Consider the following 18,437-nt stretch of genomic DNA (forward strand, 5'->3'; position numbering starts at 1 on the left):
ACCATTTTGACTCTACTGCTTCTATCTCTTAGACTCAAACTTCTTGCTCCTACAATCTCTGGTTTCATCAACCTTTGACTGTTTTGTCTCTTCTTCTCAAGCAATTTCTGCATTCTTACATCTTCATCGTTTGCAAGTATTTCACAACTAGAAAATGGATTAATACAGACATATTTAATCTTTATTAAAGATGGATTTTTAGTTACCGACGAAATTACCGACGGATTTTGTCCCTCTGTAAAAGCCCCGTCGGAAATTATTTACCGACAGATTTTTTTTTCGTCGGAAAATTACCGACGGATTTTTACTAGTTACCGACGGATTTTTCGTCTGTAATTACAGACGGATTTTCCGTCTGTAATTTGAACTTTAGAAAATTATCTCACACTCTTATTACAGACAGAAAATCCATCTGTAAATTCATCAATAAGGTAAAATAGGATTTTTTTTATTTTTCTAATTACAAAATAAACTTGTTTTCATACAAAATAAATATAAATTTAATACAAATTTTTATCTAATTTATATTCGAATATTTATAATATTTTAAAAAATAAACAAAGTCATCCTATTATCAAACTAAAAGAATAATACTATAAACAAATAACTTAATATAATTCAAAATATAAACAAAGTGTTGATACATCAATTATAATAACAAGTAACAACTATACATCAACAAAGTGTATTGATACATCAACTATTGTCCTCTAATTAAGTCAAAATATACAATAAGGTTGCTTAATTAGGTTCTATAATTGAAACTTCATCTGTACAAAAATCATTCATCATTATTGTGTCTATTGATTCAAATAGTGTGCATTGTGCTTAAAGGACCTTCTTCCTTTATAATGTGAAGGATTTGTTCATTGAATGTCCTCCTAGACAGAACCATATACGAGAGAATCAAACCCTAATAATAAACAATACAGCTTAATTCATGTTTATAAAATGTAAACTTACCTATTCAGTTTTACCAACTCAGATAAAAATTTAACTATCTTGAAAAGTTCTCCGTCAGTTGCACCAACAAGGCTTTCCAAAAAGGAAGATAATTGTGCCTTATCAGCAATGATATCCCTTCAAGTACCATCTTTTTGCATGCATTTTAACAAGATCTCAACCGCAGCAACTCTCTCCTTTGCCGATTCTGCTCCCAAACTGCCAACTATAGCTTCAATTTCTCTTTCGGATAACACAGCCTGTGCAACTGAAGATGCAATGCTCTCTTCACTGCTTCTAACAACCTGCGCAAGTAAAAGCACTGCAGCCATTTTGGGACTCAAACACATACCTAGAAATTCTTCCTCTTTCATATTTACAACTGCAATGAGAGCTTCCACTGTTGCCATATCTGAAAGAATAATAGTGGAAGGTTTCAGGAGATACATTAACACCATAGCCTCTTTTACACCTTTCTTGAAAAGGGTCACTGATGAGCGGATAATTTATACGCTTTTTGGTATTATTTTTAGTATATTTTTAGTATGTTTTAGTTAGTTTTTAGTACATTTTTATTAGTTTTTAGTTAAAATTCACTTTTCTGGACTTTACTATGAGTTTGTGTGTTTTTTTGTGATTTCAGGTATTTTCTGGCTGAAATTGAGGGACCTGAGCAAAAATCTGATTCAGAGGCTGAAAAGGACTGCAGATGCTGTTGGATTCTGACCTCCCTGCACTCGAAGTAGATTTTCTGGAGCTACAGAAGCCCAATTGGCGCACTCTCAACGGCGTTGGAAAGTAGACATCCTGGGCTTTCCAGCAATGTATAATAGTCTATACTTTATCCGAGATTTGATGGCTCAAACTGGCGTTCCAAATCAGCTCAAGAATGCCCGGCGTTAAACGCCGGAACTGGCACAAGAATGGGAGTTAAACGCCCAAACTGGCACAAAAGCTGGCGTTTAACTCCAAGAAAAGTCTCTACATGAAAATGCTTCAATGCTCAGCCCAAGCACACACCAAGTGGGCCCGGAAGTGGATTTTTATGTCATTTACTCATTTCTGTAAACCCTATGCCACTAGTTATCTACAAATAGGACCTTTTACTATTGTATTCTTATCTTTGGATCATTTTTCGATCTGAGGATCATCTTTTGATCACTTTAGATCTTAGGATCGATCGGGGGTAGCTATCTTTGAGTAGTCTTATGCTTATCATGGGGCTGGCCATTCGGCCATGCCTAGACCTTGTTCTTATGTATTTTCAACGGTGGAGTTTCTACACACCATAGATTAAGGTGTGGAGCTCTGCTGTACCTCGAGTATTAATGCAATTACTATTGTTCTTCTATTCAATTCAGCTTGTTCTTGTTCTAAGATATCACTTGTTCCTCAACTTGATGAATGTGATGATCCGTGACACTCATCATCATTCTCACCTATGAACGTGTGCCTGACAACCACCTCCGTTCTACCTTAGATTGAGTGGATATCTCTTGGATCCCTTAATCAGAATCTTCATGGTATAAGCTAGAATTGATGGCGGCATTCAAGAGAATCCGGAAGGTCTAAACCTTGTCTGTGGTATTCTGAGTAGGATTCAATGATTGAATGACTGTGACGAGCTTCAAACTCCTGAAGGCTGGGCGTTAGTGACAGACGCAAAAGAATCAATGGATTCTATTCCAACATGATTGAGAACCGACAGATGATTAGTCGTGCCGTGACAGGGTGCGTTGAACATTTTCACTGAGAGGACGGGACTGTAGCCACTGACAACGGTGATGCCCAACATACAGCTTGCCATGGAAAGGAGTAAGAAGGATTGGATGAGGACAGTAGGAAAGCAGAAAGACGGAAGGGACAAAGCATCTCCATACGCTTATCTGAAGTTCTCACCAATGAATTACATAAGTATCTATATCTTTACTTTATGCTTTATTCATAAATCATCCATAACCATTTGAATCTTTTTGACTAAGATTTACAAGATGACCATAGCTTGCTTTATACCAACAATCTCCGTGGGATCGACCCTTACTCGCGTAAGGTTTATTACTTGGACGACCCAGTGCACTTGCTGGTTAGTTGTGCGAAGTTGTGTTTAGACCATGGTATTGAGCACCAAGTTTTTGGAGCCATTACCGGGGACTGTTTGAGTTGTGAAAAGTAGAGATCACAATTTCGTGCACCAAGTTTTTGGCGCCGTTGCCGGGGATTGTTGAGTTTGGACAACTGACGGTTCATCTTGTTGCTTAGATTAGGCATTTTTCTTTAGAGTTCTTAAGAATGAATTCTAGTGTTTCAAGGTGATGTTCTTATCATCACCAAAGCTGATTGATTCTCATCAATTTAGCTCTTGAATGTAATGTCCTGCTAAAGCTTGGCTAGCCATGTCTAATTTCTTTAGACTGAAGCTTTAGACTAACATTGCATGATTCCTGGAATTCTCATAAAGAATTTTGATACCTTTATTTTCTTTTCCACTTAATTTTCGAAAATCCAAAAAAAATTACAAAATCATAAAAACCAAAAATATTTTATGTTTCTTGTTGAGTCTAGTATCTCATGTTAAGTTTGGTGTCAATTGCATGTTTCTGTTCTTCTTGCATTCATTCATGTTTCTTAAGTGATCTTCAAGATGTTCTTGATGATTTCCTTGCTCTGATCTTTGAATTCTCTTGACTTGAGTGTTTTGTTATATGCATTCTCATTTTGTTAGTGTCAGTAGTATACAAACTTCTAAGTTTGGTGTCTTGCATGCATTGTTTATTTGATTTTAGTTGCATTTTGATTATTCCTCTTTATTAAAAATCCAAAAATATTTTTAATTTGTGTCTTTTCAAGTCAATAATACAGAGAATTGAAGATTCAGAACATACAGCAGAGGAATTATACAGAAAAGGCTGGACGTTCAAAACGCCCAGTGAAGAAGGAAAACTGGCGTTTAAACGCCAGCCAGGGTACCTGGTTAGGCGTTTAACGCCCAAAAGGGTAGTGTTTTGGGCGTTAAACGCCAGAATGTGCACCATTCTGGGCGTTTAACGCCAGGATGGCACAAGAGGGAAGATTTTGTTTTTAATTCAATTTTTTTTCAAGTTTTCAAAATTTTTCAAAATCACATCTTTTTCAAATCATATCTTTTCAATCAAATCTTTTTCAAAATCAATTTCTTTCCATTTTCAAAAATACTTGCTAACAGTTAATGATTTGATTCAACATTTCAAGTATGTTGCCTTTTCTGTTGAGAAAGGTTTAATGTCTGAATCATATCTTTCTTGTTAGGCAGGTTATTAATTTTTAAAATCATATCTTCTCAATCACATCTTTTTAAAAACCATAACTTTTCAATCATATCTTCTTAATCACATCTTTTTCAAAATAGTTTTCAATCATATCTTTTTGATTTCTAATTTCAAAATCTTTTTTCAAAAATCACTCTATTTCTTTCCCAACTTTAATTTTTCGAAAATCAATTAGTATTTTTCAAAATGTTTTTAAAATCTTTTTAATTTATTTTGAAAATTTCTTCCCTTCTTCTCACATCCTTCTATTTATGGACTAACACCCCTCCTTAATGGACAATTCGAATTCTATCTTTCTTGATAAGTTCGAATTCTTCTACCTTCTATTTTCTTTTCCTCTGACACCTCAAGGAATCTCTATACTGTGTGACATAGAGGATTCCATATTTTCTTGTTCTCTTCTCTTTCATATGAGCAGGAGCAAAGACAAAAGCATTCTTGTTGAGGCTGACCCTGAACCTGAAAGGACCTTGAAGCGAAAGCTAAGAGAAGCTAACGCACAACTCGCTGTAGAGGACCTAACAGAAATCTTCAAAGAAGAAGAACCCATGGCAGCCGAAAATAACAACAATGCCAACAATGCAAGGAAGGTGCTGGGTGACTTTACTGCACCTACTCCCGACTTCTATGGGAGAAGCATCTCTATCCCTGCCATTGGAGCAAACAACTTTGAGCTTAAGCCTGAATTAGTTTCTCTAATGCAACAGAATTGCAAGTTCCATGGACTTTCATTGGAAGATCCTCGTCAGTTTTTAGCTGAGTTCTTGCAAATCTGTGACATTGTCAAGACCAATGGGGTTGACCCTGAGGTCTACAGACTTATGCTATTCCCTTTTGCTGTAAGAGACAGAGCTAGGATATGGTTGGACTCACAACCTAAAGAAAGCCTGAACTCTTGGGAAAAGCTAGTCAATGCCTTCTTGGCAAAGTTCTTTCCACCTCAAAAATTGAGTAAGCTTAGAGTGGAAGTCCAAACCTTCAGACAGAAGGAAGGAGAATCCCTCTATGAAGCTTGGAAAAGATACAAACAATTGATCAGAAAGTGTCCCTCTGACATGCTTTCTGAATGGAGCATCATAGGTATTTTCTATGATGGTCTGTCTGAACTGTCCAAGATGTCATTGGATAGCTCAGCTGGAGGATCTCTTTATCTGAAGAAGACGCCTACAGAAGCTCAAGAACTAATTGAAATGGTTACAAATAACCAATTCATGTACACTTCTGAAAGGAATCATGTGAACAATGGGACAAATCAGAAGAAAGGAGTTCTTGAGATTGACACTCTGAATGCCATACTGGCTCAGAACAAAATATTGACTCAGCAAGTCAATTTGATTTCTCAAAGTCTGTCTGGAATGCAAGCTGCACCAGGCAGTACTAAGGACGCTTCATCTGAAGAAGAAGCTTATGATCCTGAGAACCCTTCAATGGAAGAGGTGAATTACATGGGAGAACCCTATGGAAACACCTATAATTCTTCATGGAGAAATCATCCAAATCTCTCATGGAAGGATCAACAGAGACCTCAACAAGGTTTCAACAATAATAATGGTCGAAGAAACAGGTTTAGCAATGGCAAGCCTTTTCCATCATCTTCTCAGCAACAGACAGAGAATTCTAAGCAGAACCACTCTGACTTAGCAACCATGGTCTCTGATCTAATCAAAACCACTCAAAGTTTCATGACTGAAACAAGGTCCTCCATTAGAAACTTGGAGGTACAAGTGAGACAGCTGAGCAAGAAAATTACTGAACTCCCTCCTAGTACTCTTCCAAGCAATACAGAAGAGAATCCAAAAGGAGAGTGTAAGGCCATCAACATGGCCGAACTTGGAGAGGAGGAAGAGGCAGTGAACGCCACTGAGAAAGACCTCAATGGACGTCCACTGGCCTCCAATGAGTTCCCTAATGAGGAACCATGGGAATCTGAGGCTCACACTGAGACCATAGAGATTCCATTGGAATTACTTCTGCCATTCATGAGCTCTGATGAGTATTCTTTCTCTGAAGAGGATGAGTATGTCACTGAAGAGCAAGTTGCTAAATACCTTGGAGCAATCATGAAGCTAAATGACAAGTTATTTGGTAATGAGACTTGGGAGGATGAACCCCCTTTGCTCACCAAAGAACTGGATGACTTGTCTAGGCAGAAATTACCTCAAAAGAGACAAGACCCTGGGAAGTTCTCAATACCTTGTACCATAGGCACCATGACCTTTAAGAAGGCTCTGTGTGACTTAGGGTCAAGCATAAACCTTATGCCTCTCTCTGTAATGGAGAAGCTAGGGATCTTTGAGGTGCAAGCTGCAAGAATCTCACTAGAGATGGCAGACAATTCAAGAAAACAAGCTTATGGACTTGTAGAGGATGTTCTGGTAAAGATTGAAGACCATTACATCCCTGCTGATTTCATAGTCCTAGAGACTGGGAAGTGCATGGATGAATCCATCATCCTTGGCAGACCCTTCCTAGCCACAGCAAAGGATGTCATTGATGTGGACAGAGGAGAATTGATCATTCAAGTGAATGAAGAATCCTTTGAGTTTAAGGCTCAAGGATATCCCTCTGTCACCATGGAAAGGAAGCATGAAGAGCTTCTCTCAAAACAGAGCCAAACAGAGCCCCCACAGCTAAACTCTAAGTTTGGTGTTGGGAGGCCACAACCAAATTCTAAGTTTGGTGTTGAACCCCCACATTCAAACTCTAAGTTTGGTGTTGGAAGGTTCCAACATTGCTCTGAGTATCTGTGAAGCTCCATGAGAGCCCTCTGTCAAGCTACTGACATTAAAGAAGCGCTTGTTGGGAGGCAACCCAATGTTATAATTATCTATTTTCCTTTGTTATTTTATGTTTTCTATAGGTTGATGATCATGAGAAGTCACAAAATCAGTTGAAAAAGCAAAAACAAAATGAAAAACAGAAAGAAAAATAGCACACCCTGGAGGAAGATCTTGCTGGCGTTTAAACGCTAGTAAGGGCAGCAAATGGGCGTTTAACGCCCAGTCTGGCACCATTCTGGGCGTTTAACGCCAGAAAGGGGCACCAGACTGGCGTTAAACGCCAGGAAAGGGCAAGAAGCTGGAGTTAAACACCAGAAATGGGCACCAGCCCGGCGTTTAACGCCAGAATTGGCATAAAGAGCATTTTTGCTCGCCACTTGGTGCAGGGATGAATTTTCCTTGACACCTCAGGATCTGTGGACCCCACAGGATCCCCACCTACCCCACCACCCTCTCTCTTCTTCTTCACCCATTCATCAACCACTCTTTCCCAAAAACCCCTCAACTATCAAATCCCATCTTTCTCTTCACCCCTCTCTCCACCCCTATATAAACCCATCTTCACTCCTTCATTTCCACACAACCTAAACACTACTTCTCCCCCTTTGGCCGAACCACAAAGCTATCTCAATCTCCTCTATTTCTTCTTCTTCTACTCTCTTCTTTCTTCTTTTGCTCAAGGACGAGCAAACCTTTTAAGTTTGGTGTGGTAAAAGCATTGCTTTTTATTTTTCCATAACCATTTATGGCACCTAAGGCCGGAGAAACCTCTAGAAAGAGGAAAGGGAAGGCAAAAGCTTCCACCTCCGAGTCATGGGAGATGGAGAGATTCATCTCAAGGGTCAACTTTGATCAAAGGTTGGACCAAGTCCTCATAGACATTTGTGAAGAGGGCGCTCAATGGAAGAGAGATTCAAGAGGAAAGCCGGTTCAACTGAGAAGGCATGACCTCAAGCCCATGGCTAGGGGATGGTTGGAGTTTATCCAACGCTCAATCATTCCCACTAGCAACCGGTCTGAAGTTACTATAGACCGGGCTATCATGATTCATAGCATCATGATTGGAGAGGAAGTAGAAGTTCATGAGGTTATAGCCCAAGAACTTTATAAGGTGGCAGACAAGTCCTCTACCTTGGCAAGGTTAGCCTTTCCTCATCTCATTTGTCACCTCTGTTATTCAGTTGGAATTGACATAGAGGGAGACACCCTCATTGAAGAGGACAAGCCCATCACTAAGAAAAGGATGGAGCAAACAAGAGATCCCACTCATCAGGAAATCCCTGAGATGCCTCAAGGGATGCACTTTCCTCCACAAAACTATTGGGAGCAAATCAACACCTCCCTAGGAGAATTGAGTTCCAACATGGGACAACTAAGGGTGGAGCACCAAGAACATTCCATCCTCCTCCATGAAATTAGAGAAGATCAAAGAATCATGAGAAAGGAACAACAAAGGCAAGGAAGAGACATTGAGGAGCTCAAGCATTCCATAAGATCTTCAAGAGGAAGAACAAGCCGCCATCACTAAGGTGGACCCATTCTTTAATTTACTTGTTCTTTATTTTCCTGTTTTTCGAATTTTAATGCTTATGTTTATCTATGTTTGTGTCTTATGATCATTAGTGTCCTAGTGTCTATCCCTTAAAGTTATGAATGTCCTATGAATCCATCACCTTTCTTAAATGAAAAATGTTCTTAATTGAAAAAGAGAAGAATTGCATGAATTTTGAATTTTATAACAGATTAATTAGTTTGATGTGGTGGCAATACTTTTGGTTTCTGAATGTATGCTTAAACAGTGCATATGTCTTTTGAATTTGTTGTTCATGAATGTTGGCTCTTGAAAGAATGATGAAAAAGGAGACATGTTAATGAGGATCTGAAAAATCATAAAAATGATTCTTGAAGCAAGAAAAAGTAGTGAATGCAAAAAAAAAAAAGAGAAAAGAGAAAAACGAAAAAAAAAAGAGAAAAAGAAAAATAATAATAATAAAGTCATGATCCAAGGCAAAAAGAGTGTGCTTAAGAACCCTGGACACCTCTAATTGGGGACTCTAGCAAAGTTGAGTCACTATCTGAAAAGGTTCACCCAATTATGTGTCTGTGGCATGTATGTATCCGGTGGTAATACTAGAAGACAGAGTGCTTTGGGCCACGGCCAAGACTCATAAAGTAGCTGTGTTCAAGAATCATCATACTTAACTAGGAGAATCAATAACACTATCTGGATTCTGAGTTCCTATAGAAGCCAATCATTCTAAATTTCAAAGGATACACTACAAGAAGCACAGTTAATGGCGGCGGTTGTTTTCATGATTAGCGGCGGTTTTGAACCGCCGCAAAATCAAATACCCACGGTTTAGTGAACCGCCCTGGTTATCGGTGCGGGGAAATGATTTTGCGGCGGTTTTCAGCAACCATTGGTATAACCGCCGCTGAATCAATATTTTGCGGCAATTAATTTAGCGGCGGTTTTAAACCGCCGCGATATTCAAGTATTAGGATTTCTACCATTTATAACGGCGGTTACAAACCGCCGTAATGCTACTAAGTTAATATTAAGTTAGGACTGTTTGCGGCGGTTATAAAACCGCCGCTAATTTCAATACAAATTTAAAAAAATATATTAAATTTTCCTCTTAAAATTCGCTGATGATGATAATAATAATAATAATAATATAAAACACCGTACTAAAAACTAATGGGTATAGGTTTTAATAATAAGAATCACAATTGCATTAATAATAATATGAAGTATAAAAATAATAAGTATAATAATAGCCCCTCTTCAATTGCATTGATCCTTTTCTGCTTATCTTGAAAATTTGGACGTGCTGGTGTAGTAGCATCTTGATAATGTCACTAATTTACTGACCACTAATGTACTTCTGATTTGCTAAATTCTGAACCTGAAAATGTTCATTTAAACAATATATTGATAAAATATTTCAATATTAACCGGTGCCAAGCTTATCACTAATGTTCTTCTATTGCCAATGCTTGAGAATGTAATACAACTCGATGATCAATGATCGATACAACTCAATCTATGGAAGGCCAACTAAATGAAAATTGTTGTTTGTATATGCCTAAGTCCTAAATGAGAAACGGTGAAAGTGTGAAACACGTTGCATCTAGTGAGACCATAGTAATATTATTTTTAATTATAAATGTTGCTTTGATTATTTAGTTGTTCCTTCATTCACATGATGTTGTTATTTCAGCCTGCCTGAGATATGTTAAAATAATAAATGTTGTGATTCACATACAAGTAAATGCGAGGAAAGGTTGCTGTATCTTCTCTGCAATGTGAAAGAATGCTCATAAAAATCATAGATGAATGATTGCCAGACCATGGAAACTAACCTTTGGAGCTGAATCGGCTCCTAACGATATTGCGGACTGTGTTTCCTTTATCATAGTTTTCCAATCTTTGACTTTCCTAGCTTCAGTGCATTTGTTAAGGTGGTCTTCAAGAGCCTAAGCTTGAAAAGCAAGAACCGAATCATCATCTGAAGCTGCCTGATTACAAGTTAGTGCCTTTTCTACTTCTCCAAGCCTGCACCAATTCACAATTTTATTATAAGGGGGAAAAAGATTAATAGAAATAAAATCACCACCACTTTCATTGTTATGATCCAAGTACCTGAAATATATTGTTGCCAAACAGTTGTGAGCTCTGCCATAAGAAAGGTCTAACTTGATAGCGTCCTCACACTCCATGATTGCTTCAAGAAGCTGTCCCAATGCGATCAAAGCTGCACTCTTATTACAATGATATGTAGCCTTGTTGGAGTCAATAGCAATTGCTCTGTCATACAAGGTCAGGGCCTCTTCAAACCTTCCCTGCTTGTATGCTTCATTTCCCATTCCCTTCAACAACTCAGGCTTCTTGCAGCATCTGAAGGTCTTCGATTCTGGCTATTTCGGTAGGCAGAGGTGCTCTTTCTGGCTTGTTTATAATCATCATTCAATGTGTGAAAGGTCTCAGTGAAGTTGTTTCTTGGACTTGGAGTCTTTGATTCATGAATTTGAGGCTTGTTGGATTCGTTTTCCACCTTATGATCTCTCTACTGTCCTTTGTTGTTGCTAGCTTTCAAGGGTAGTGAATGAACTGATGATTTTCTCAGCCTATTGTTGCTTTTGAGTTGGAGAATTCTCCCAACCAAACCACAACCAAAGTCAACATCCACCTTGTTGTTGTTGCTCTTACCCTTCAATAGCCTCCAATGTTCCATAGGTCCCTTGGATTGCAACCTTGAGTACAATAATTAAAAAATTGAAAACTAGAGAAGGGAAAAACATACCAAAACTTTAGATAGATGCCAACATTGGACCAAGGTTCAAGATAAAAAGGATCAAATCAATATATGGAAGAGTAAAACCAGTATGTAAGAATTCTTAAATGTAAAACAATAATACAACCGGGTTTATATACTATCAACTCCTTTAACTAGTAAAAGAAAGAAGCATCTGATCATCCAAATCAGAGAGTCATGAATTAAGACAACACTAAAACCCTCAATTGGTAAGCTCAGAAAAAATGAAAGAAAAAGAAGACAAATTACTATTTTAATCCAACTTAAAATTGCTAGTTTGATAATCCCTTTACTTAAAAGCCGAATTTACAGTGTACCAAACTCTTCCACTTGCCATACTACAAGCTCTATCTTTCATCGCAAAGAACAATTATTAAATATCTTTTATCATCCATCAACTGCACTTGCTCATATCTTCCATAATAGACCCATAAGATTTTAATAGGACTAAATGAAACAGTGAATAATTCTAAATATAAAAAGAAGAAGTTACTGAATAATGAAAGTAAAAAAATGATTATGGCAAGATGACAAAAGAATCATTGTTTTCATTTGAATTTCACTTAGCACACAAAAGATAATCATTGTGCTTTCGTACAATTGGAACACTGCAAATAAGGCTGCGTCAATTAGAAGTTCCAACTTTAATGTACACAATAGATCCACTTTGAGTATGTACTTGAAATAAATTCATCAACATTGAGCCTAGACCCCTTAAGAAATATAATTAACTTTAAGACCGCCTGTACAACTTCTCGGCTCCGCAAATAGAAAGAGCTATTTCAGGACTGAAAAAAAAAACTGACAAGATAAAACATTTTCTTAACCATTTGGATGATGTATACGGTACCAGAACAAATGAATCATATGCAAATGGTGAATCAAACAGAACTTGGTAGCATATAGTGATTTCCCCTACCAAGACAAAGAACCAGCAGTCTAGTACTACCATCACAGAGTTATAATCAAGAAATAATAGTGAAAATTGAGGTAAAAAAGAAAATCCACCTTAAAATCACACACATAATGGAATCAGTGAAAATCAGATTGTGAGTAGATACCTAAACAGCAGCCAAACGAGCTTTCTCTTTGGAGATATCTTCAGGCTCTCCTTGCAACTCTAGCACTGCAAAAGCAAAACAAAACCCTTGTAAGAATAAAAACATAAAACAAACAGAAGAAAGGGATAAATTAAACGAAATTAGAGGGAAGAGTGAAGTGTTATAATCAAGTTTGAGGGACTGAAATGGAATTGACTGGCTCAAGATGGCACGAACTTCATCAAGCTTTTTGGCATTGCTCTATGGAAAAGAGCTAGGAAAGAAGGCGGCATAAACTCTCATTTCTTGTCCTCTTTTCCTTAGTTATATGAAAGCGCCTGCTCTATGGTATGTAAACCAACTGCCTTATTATATTCCTTCCTATGAAAGAACTCAAGCTTAAGCAAGTCCAGTCCACCTCTTTTTAGCTCTCTCTTATAGCGTATAGCACCACTTTCTCCTATCAAGACTTTCTCTCCTTTAAAAAGTCCTTTTCTAAAGGCAAAAGGCCTTAATCATCAGACAAAAAGACCCGATAAAGACAAGAAAAAGGCGTGAAGCAAGAAAATGAATAGCAAACAAGACATACCATCGATGAAGCAAAGCAATTACTGGGTATAACAAATGAGCAAAACCAATTTCAAAGTGCATAGAAAGAAAGTTAGGAGAATAGTGGAACAAAATAGAAGCAGAACAGATTCAAGAAAGGAAGAAGCAGAGTTACCGGTGAATCTGTCCTGATTTTGGCAACGGTTGTAACTAGTGGCGGCGTCTTCGATGGCGACCTCCTCTCCCTATTCGGCTCCTCCCAGCGGCGGCTCTATCAATGGCAGCAGTAGCAAACCCTAATGGCGACAGGAACAGGATGCGACGGTGACGGCCTTGACCCCAATCGACGGTAGCGGCAGCGGCAGAGCAGGACGGTGACCTCCTCCTTCTCCCCTGCGTTCATCGTCTTCTGCTTCTCCTTCACTCTTCGTCGTTCTTCTCCTTCGTGAGCGCGCGCTCTCCCTCTCTTCGCGAACTCTCTCTCTCTCTTCGGCTTCAGTGGCAACGACAGAAAGCTTAGTGGTGGCGGCGGTGGCAAGACGCGACGGTGAAGACCCGTGATGAGGACGACAACGGCGCTGGCTTCGCGGTGAGCTGATGCGGCCTCCCTCTCTCTTCGCGGTTCTTTCTCTTGCAGTTCTGGCTTTCCGACGGCACGGCAACGCGACGGCAACAGTGAACTCAGCAGCATCGCCCGGCTCCTTCCTCCCTTCCCTCTCCTTCTCCGTTTTTCCCTCTCTTCTCTTTACGTTTCTTTCTTTTTTTTTTCTTTCTTTTTTTTGATGAAGCTGCTGAGGGGTGTGTTTTTAGGAAAGGGGGAGATTTTCAATCGCCAAAGAAAAGGTAGATTCGGCGGTTCTTTAAAATTTGTCGCAAAACCAAATTAAACAGCGGCTCTTTCAGCGTTCACCCTTGAAACTGCTGAAAAATCATTAGATAGCGGCGGTTGTTAAAATAGCTGCTAATTGTCTGCCGCTATCTTCGGTGTTTGTGGTAGTGATAGAGTGAGATGCCAAAACTGTTCAGAGGCAAAAAGCTAAAAGCCCCGCTCATCTAATTAATACTGATCTTCATAGATGTTTTTGGAATTCATCGCATATTCTCTTCCTTTTATCTTATTTAATTTTCAGTTGCTTGGGGACAAGCAACAATTTAAGTTTGGTGTTGTGATGAGCGGATATTTTATACGCTTTTTGGCATTATTTTTAGTATGTTTTTAGTATGTTTTAGTTAGTTTTTAGTACATTTTTATTAGTTTTTAGTTAAAATTCACTTTTCTGGACTTTACTATGAGTTTGTGTGTTTTTCTGTGATTTCAGGTATTTTCTGGCTGAAATTGAGGGACCTGAGCAAAAATCTGATTCAGAGGCTGAAAAGGACTGCAGATGCTGTTGAATTCTGACCTCTCTGCACTCGAAGTGGATTTTCTGGAGCTACAGAAGCCCAATTGGTGCGCTCTCAACGGCGTTGGAAAGTAGACATCCTGGGCTTTCCAGCAATGTATAATAGTCCATACTTTTCCCGAGATTTGATGGCCCAAACTGGCGTTCCAAATTAGCTCAAGAATGCCCGGCGTCAAACGCCGGAACTGGCACAAGAATGGGAGTTAAACGCCCAAACTGGCACAAAAGCTGGCGTTTAACTCCAAGAAAAGTCTCTACACGAAAATGCTTCAATGCTCAGCCCAAGCACACACCAAGTGGGCCCGGAAGTGGATTTTTATGTCATTTACTCATTTTTGTAAACCCTAGGCCACTAGTTCTCTACAAATAGGACCTTTTACTATTGTATTCTTATCTTTGGATCATTTTTCGATCTGAGGATCATCTTTTGATCACTTTAGATCTTAGGATCGATCGGGGGTAGCTATCTTTGAGTAGTCTTATGCTATCTTAGATCATGGGGCTGGCCATTTGGCCATGCCTAGACCTTGTTCTTATGTATTTTCAACGGTGGAGTTTCTACACACCATAGATTAAGGTGTGGAGCTCTGCTGTACCTCGAGTATTAATGCAATTACTATTGTTCTTCTATTCAATTCAGCTTGTTCTTGTTCTAAGATATCACTTGTTCCTCAACTTGATGAATGTGATGATCCGTGACACTCATCATCATTCTCACCTATGAACGTGTGCCTGACAACCACCTCCGTTCTACCTTAGACTGAGTGGATATCTCTTGGATCCCTTAATCGGAATCTTCGTGGTATAAGCTAGAATTGATGGCGGCATTCAAGAGAATCCGGAAGGTCTAAACCTTGTCTGTGGTATTCTGAGTAGGATTCAATGATTGAATGACTGTGACGAGCTTCAAACTCCTGAAGGCTGGGCGTTAGTGACAGACGCAAAAGAATAAATGGATTCTATTCCAACCTGATTGAGAACCGACAGATGATTAGCCGTGCCGTGACAGGGTGCGTTGAACATTTTCACTGAGAGGACGGGACTGTAGCCACTGACAACGGTGATGCCCAACATACAGCTTGCCATGGAAAGGAGTAAGAAGGATTGGATGAAGACAGTAGGAAAGCAGAGAGACGGAAGGGACAAAGCATCTCCATACGCTTATCTGAAGTTCTCACCAATGAATTACATAAGTATCTATATCTTTACTTTATGCTTTATTCATAAATCATCCATAACCATTTGAATCTTCTTGACTAAGATTTACAAGATGACCATAGCTTGCTTCATACCAACAATCTCTGTGGGATCGACCCTTACTCGCGTAAGGTTTATTACTTGGACGACCCAGTGCACTTGCTGGTTAGTTGTGCGAAGTTGTGTTTAGACCATGGTATTGAGCACCAAGTTTTTGGAGCCATTACCGGGGACTGTTTGAGTTGTGAAAAGTAGAGATCACAATTTCGTGCACCAGTCATGATCCATTCTACATCAGTGTCAACATGGCTAAGCATCTGAATAACATTACTGTCTACGCAACCCATCTCAGTTAACAAGAAAACTGCTGTTTGCAGCACCTTTCGATCAAAAGACTTAAGAAGCACCCCCATGAATCCATTGATGATAGGAGGTTTTGATAGCATACTATGGATATCAACAACTATTAGGTTCAATTCTCTCCAAAGCTTCTCAATTTGAAGCACAGCCATTTCAGATTCCTCAAGCACCTCTGACATATACAGTTTGTTGATTGCATTGCGCAACTCGCTCATCATTCCATCAAGCGTCGCCTCTCATATGACACTATTAGGAGAAGTTGAACACTTCACTTTCAGCTCAGTATCTACATGTGGACTGTCACATGGCATTTCGACTTTGTTCTTTCCAGCTTGAGATTATTTGTTTGAGCACGAGATTTGTTTTTGGTAAGCGAGTCTTCCGTAGCTTCTTGCGAGTGATGGGACAAGTTAAGTTTCCCCTTTTAAGCCATTCTTCAATAGCATGGCGTTCAAATGTGTGTCCTGTCTCAATGGTCACAGGATCATCAAATAGGTTACTTGTTAATGGATAGACAAAGTCCTCTAGAGGCACATGTTCGTCTTCCATGTTATAATCTAGAGAACTAAAAACAGGAGAAATGCAAGCTTAGAAAATGAAAATTTTTAGGTGAATATTAAGGTACATGTATATTATAACCATAATTTTTTTTAATTAGAAAATGCAGAAACAATTAAGCATGACATACCACATGGATCCTGAACAAATATTTTTTGTTTGTTTTGGGGTTTGGAATTTCTGAGGCTCCAATAGTGCTATCTTTTCGTCCTTTTCCTACAGGGACAAAATTTCACCAGTTCAGCAGCTTATAGCACTAAAAGTCTAAAATGGCTATCATATATAAGAAATTTAGTCCCCACTACCTCACTTTCTGCTTCAGATTCGGAGAATGAACAATGTAAATTCTTATCCAAAGAAGATTCTGCTTCATCAGCTAAGTTTATTAAATAGGGTGGTGGTTTTAAACATTTTGCAGATTTTTGTGGTTTAAGGATTTTGGAAGTACTCAGGGATTTGTTTTCGATTCTAACCAGATTCGGGGTCCTCTTCGAACATGAAGTACTAGTGATCTCTCTTTCTGCTTCTAATTCTGAGGAGGAACTAGTCAAACTCTTGTCAACCAATGAAGATTCGATTTCATCAGCGAGTGATGCCAAGTTTTGTGAAGAGTTTTGGGGTTTGAGGATTGTGGGAGAGACTCTTTGTGGATAAAATGGTGCGTAGGAGGAATTGCTGCAAGAACCACTGCTCAAAAACTCAATGGAGGCTTCTTCCCTCTCGCTCCATATTGGCTACAACAGTGACATAATGATCGTTCAAAACTCATCAACCAAATTCAAGAGAATCCTAATTGTCTGTTGTTTATAGAGCAGTGAATGGTTTAATTTGGCTTCTCTCTAAAAATTTTTTTTTTGTCAAATTCTAAACCTTCAATGTTAAAGAAATCTCAGTTTAATTAATCTGTTGGTCATAAAAAAATTGGCATATTAATCCTTACATTATCATAGTGTTCGCTCTTCAACGCAATCATTTCTGTTTCCTCCATCACTAACTGCTCCTCCTCGTCCTCCTCCACATTGTTCTCCTCTTACAATAAGGTCCTTTAGTGGCTCCTTACATGAGGGTGATGGCCAAAGACTAGGATATCCGACACCCATAAAATAAGATAAAAAGAATAATAAAAAAATCAAACATTTCTGATACACAATACTATCAAGCTATCAGATTTTTAAAAAAAATAACATGACACTAGCATTACCATGATGCTGCATGACCAGGGACATCCACTTCTGCCATCACATTTATACCTGTGATATTCCATGAAAGTGCTTATGAAACAAATTCAGATCAATAGAAAGACGAAACTTGGAAGGAACATAGGAAAAACAAAACCAAAAAGAGAATTCCAAAATCAAGATCCAGATAGATAAATGCAGCAAAAAATATGAAATGGAAACTTCAAAAGGAATTTGAAGCTACCTCACCTCTCATTCTTGAAAAGCTTTATGGCAAGACAAGCACAACATGAAAAAGAGCATAATGTTAGTCAATTGTAGAGAAAGAAAGATGACTCAAAGATTTATTCAGATTGCAGAACTAGACGGTTGCAATATCATGTATATTGTTAGTTTGAACATATTTTTTCCCAGTCGTACATCCCCTTGTCAGGTACGATTATGAAAAAGACAATATATATATATATATATATATATATATATATATATATATATATATATATATATATATATATATATATATATATGAGAAGCCTTTAAATCTAACTTATTGGTACGACACTGAAGAAGGTAAGTCTTACTTGACAATTTCATATGCGTTCTCCACAGTGTAACGTTCCCATTTTGTGTAAGAACCTTTCCATAGATTTGGAAATGAAGGCACCTCTAGAGGAATTGACTGCTTGTCTATGATATGCCAATGCAGAACATTCTAGCAAGCATGAGTTTTAAAGCTGAATATTTTAAAGATGAAACCATAACCAAAAGACAAAAGATGAGTTGAAAACATGATGGGTTGATCATTA

The 18,437-nt window shown here is 38.4% G+C and overlaps 1 pseudogene; it reads right to left on the reverse strand.

Annotated features, from left to right (window-relative positions):
* Positions 1–781: 781 nt before the first annotated feature.
* Positions 782–17,441, reverse strand: LOC130963136 (putative E3 ubiquitin-protein ligase LIN-2; annotated as a pseudogene).
* Between the last annotated feature and the right edge of the window lie 996 nt (positions 17,442–18,437).

This window comes from Arachis stenosperma, chromosome 2 (assembly GCF_014773155.1).
Source record: "Arachis stenosperma cultivar V10309 chromosome 2, arast.V10309.gnm1.PFL2, whole genome shotgun sequence".
Lineage (NCBI taxonomy): Eukaryota > Viridiplantae > Streptophyta > Magnoliopsida > Fabales > Fabaceae > Arachis > Arachis stenosperma.